This window comes from Otolemur garnettii, unplaced genomic scaffold, assembly GCF_000181295.1.
Source record: "Otolemur garnettii isolate 467f Iridium unplaced genomic scaffold, OtoGar3 scaffold00091, whole genome shotgun sequence".
Classification (NCBI taxonomy): Eukaryota; Metazoa; Chordata; class Mammalia; order Primates; family Galagidae; genus Otolemur; species Otolemur garnettii.
In genome coordinates this window covers 7,542,892-7,547,169 of record NW_003852486.1, presented here as the reverse complement: position 1 = coordinate 7,547,169, position 4,278 = coordinate 7,542,892, and positions in this window count along the sequence as shown.

The following is a 4,278-nucleotide window of genomic DNA, read 5'->3' as shown; positions in this document are numbered from 1 at the left end:
AAAAAAAAAAAAAAAAGAAAAGAATTAATAAGAAAAAGTCCCATAAGCAAATGGGGGGATGGGCATGGTGATTCATGCTTATAATCCTAACTTTGGGAGGTTGAGGTGGAAGGATTGCTTGAACTCAGGAGTTCAAGACCAGTAAGAACAAGATTCTCCATTTCTACAAAAAATAGAAAAATTAGCTGGGTGTTGTGGTGGGCACCTGCAGTCCCAGCTACTTGGGAGGCTGAGGCAGGAGGATCGTTTGAGCCCAGGAGTTTGGAAGTTGCAGCCTACCCAGGGCAACAAAGTGAGACCCTGTCTCAAAACAAAACAAAACGAACAATAACAAACAGGGAGATAAAAAGGTAATTCACAGAAGAGAAAATAAACCTAGTCAACAAAAATGTAAATTTGCTTCACTTCACTAGTAGCCAGGGGAAGGAAAATAAGATCACAACAGAAGACCACTTTCCCACCACCCCATGCCTTTGTCAACAATTTAAAAAATTTGATGTAGACTTCCTAAGAGCAAGTCGGCATTAATGATTGGATTATAGCATTTGAATAATAACGATCACTGATTATAATAGCAGCTGTTAGGCTTGGTTACAAAGATTGTACATGTATTACTTATTTTTTATTGTTCACTTTCACAGCAATCTTCTGAGGTGGTCACCGTAATTGTTCCCACTTAACAGAGTGGGAAACGAAGGTTAAGTAACACACCCAAGGACACCAGCAGCAAATGGCCAAGCTGGCCTCTGACTCCAGGCAGTCGGTCCGGCCTCAGGGTTTCCCCTGCCGCCCACCGGGCTCCCCGGTTTGTCGCCTGGAGAACCACCGAGGGGTTTGTGCAAGGTTGTTGGCCATACTGGGCGTCTCCAGCAGCTGACATCGCTCAATCCTGGGTGAGGGTCAGCCGGAGAGGTACCACCAGCCCACCTTGACCAACCCTGGGGCGGGGCACAGGACCACACCCCCTCCGACCTCCCCCATCCCCCGCGACCACACCGCTCGCTCTCGCTCTGGGTGCCTTTCCTCCCCCTCCCTGGTTCCCTGTACTTGCAGGCTCCAGCGGGAGGAGGGAGGAAGGCCACCCACCCTCCCTCGTCACCCCCACCCTCCCCACTGCCCCCACCTCCCACCCGCAGCCTCCGCGTCTGCGCAGCTGAGGTCGGAGCGGCGCCCGCTCTGCAGTGCTCCGGCGGGGCCTTGTTGGGGAGGGTGAGTCCTCTGAGGGCCCCCCGCAGGCTGGAAGGAGTCTGTTGGGGCGGGGAGGGGGGCCGGGATGCAGGCTGTGCTCCGGGCTCCCGCTTGAGTGTGGATGTGCGACAATTCGGGTGTGTATGGGTGGGGGTGGAGGCAGAGTCGGTGCTGGGCGGAGGGCTGGAGGAACGCGGGTTTCCGAGCTCATCCGGTGGGCACGGGCGGGGGTATCTCGTGGCGGGCCGTTTCTTCTCCAGCCACGCGATCTGTCTGCTCGGCTGTACGTGGCATGTGAATTTCCACCTCCGCTTGGTAGGGACAGGATGGGCTCTGCACCCAGCGTCCACGTATATGTTCGTGCGCCCTCGTGGGCAGTGTGTGCAAGTGCGCCTTTGTTCCGCGGGGGTCTCGGGTCTGCGGTCGCTGGCTGTGTCTGTCTGGGCACATGCGTACGGTCCTGCAGTGTCTGGGAGCCCAGGCTCCGAGCGCATGCAGGTTTGGAATCCCTTTCTAGTCTTTAAAATGGAATCATGACAGTATCTGCCGGGGAGAGTTATGGAGCGCTCTGGGCGAAGAAAAGTCTTCAGGCGCTCAGCAGGAAACGTTGCCTGTATTGTTATTGCTGTTACTGTTGTTACCGCATCCCACCCATTCCTTTAATTTCACTAAGAACACACTGCTGTGAAGTGCGGTCTCCTCCACTCCACACTCCTCTATCCTGTGTCCTCTTCCCTCCTCTGTCTGATGTTTCTTCTGACCTTGACCTCCTGTCTCCTCCATCGGTCACCCCTCTTGACTGCATTTTCTCCTCTTCCCATACCTGCTCTCCTTCAGCCGAACTCCCTAATTAATTATGTCTCATATTAAATACAAAGCAATAAACAAAACAGCACTCCCTGGTAGTATTCTCTCACACTCTTTCCCATCAAGGCCAATTTTTTTGTCTTTTGAGACAGAGCCTCAAGCTGTCCCCCTGGGAAGAGTGCTGTGGCATCACAGCTCACAGCAACCTCCAACTCCTGGGCTCAAGAGATTCTCTTGCTTCCGCCTCCCAAGTAGCTGGGACTACAGGTGCCCGCGACAACGCCGGCTATTTTTTGGTTGCAGCCATTATTGTTGTTTGGCGGGCGGGCTGGATTCGAACCCACCAGCTCAGGTGTATATGTCTGGAGCCTTAGGGGCTTGAGCCACAGGTACTGAGCCAAGGCCAGTAGTTTACTTTTTTCCTTGAAACATGTTGTCTTTGCTGGGACCCTCCTTTCCCAGCCCAGGTGCTCCCCATCCCACACTGAGGATGCAAACTAACGGCCCTCAGGTCTACTTTAGTCCCACCACTGGTGCTGTTTAATTCTCATGATTTTTGGTTGACATTATGAAGAGCAGTTGTCATCTGAAAATACACATTTCCCATCTTCTTTTGAGAAATCAGATGGGCAACATCTGTGCCCTATTTTTGCTCAGCAAACATTAGCTAGACTGAATGGGACAGCTTCTTCAAACAGGGCACCTGACCTCTCTTTTGCCACAGTCCCCCCCATCCCCTATCACCCTCCCCATGGTATATATCAGTTGCTATTGGGTCATGCTCTCCTTACAATAGAGAAGTATTTCTCTGCACCCATATTTCATTTTCAATTACAAAGGAGTGAAAGTAAAAACTGGATAGAGGGGGACTCGTGATGTCTTTTTTTTTTTTTTTCTGCCTATCTGTCCAAACTCTGGAGGCATTTGAGTTCCAACTCTTACTAGTAGGCTGTCTGATGGAATGCTGGGTCTGTGCTCTGTCTGGTCCTGTCTGTTCACTCATTTTTCTCCTCCAGGGGAAGGTGAGCTATGTAAAGTGTCAAATTCATGGTCACATTTACAGTATATATTAAAACAGAGAAATGCAGCAAACCACAAATACGATGACATGAAATTTAAACAATTTGTATTTTATTTTAGTTTCCCTTTTTTCAGTGAGGTCTAAAAAAGACATAGAGTAATGTACAATTAGTGTACAGTTCAGTGATGGTAGAGCCCAGTGACTTTGTACAAAGGTTTTGCTTGTGTGATCACCACTCAGATCAAGATGGGGACCATTTCTGGCTACCCCAGAATGTGTCCACTAGCCCAGTATAACCTTATTCTGACTTTAATCAATATGGACTCATTTTACCTGTTCCAGACCTTTTTTTTGTATCAGCAAAATCACAAATATATATTCCTTTGTGTCTGGCTTTTGTCACTTACTCATATATAGATATTTGCATAATGTAAGTATATATATTATATATTAAAAATATGTTTATTTACATTTATACATGTAATATAAATATGTTTAAAGTTATATATGTATATAATTATTTATTTTAAAATATATTTATAATGTAATATATTAAGGGATATTTATATAAAATATATATATATATTTAGATTCATCCCTGAATGAAAGGGCTGAAAATAAATATCCTATATCCTTTTATTTACTCTTCTTGTTGCTGGGTAATGTTCTACTGTATGAATAGACTGCACTCTATTGTTCCATTCTCCTGTTGATCAACATCTGAGCACTTAGCATTTTTTATGAAGCATATGAGAGCTTTTGACTGACTATAAACCACTTTGTGAATGCAGCTGATATCAGCAACACTCAGGTCCAAGCATGTGGGTGGACTCAGGCTTTCCTTGCTCTTAGGGAAGTGCCTGGGGGTGGAATTTCTGAGCCTGCTGGGGTACAACTTTCCTAGATGTTGCCAAATAGTTTTCCAAAGCAGTTGAAGCAGTAGAAACTCCCACCAGCATGCATGAGTCAGCCTGCTTTTGAAATCACCTCAATGAATTGCAAAGGAAAACTTTCTATCAGTTACAAAGGGAAAGCCAGTATCACCTTTATTATTTTTATGGTATACATATTTACACTATATACCACATTTTCTCTTTTTCTCCCCATCCCCTTTTTTCTTTAGAGACAGCATCTCCCTCTGTCACCCAGGCTGGAGTGCAGTGGCAGGATCATAGCTTACTGTAGCTTCAATCCTCCTGCCTCATCCTCTTACAGTGTTGGAACTACAGGTTATCACTTCAAAAAAAAAATTTTTTTTTTTT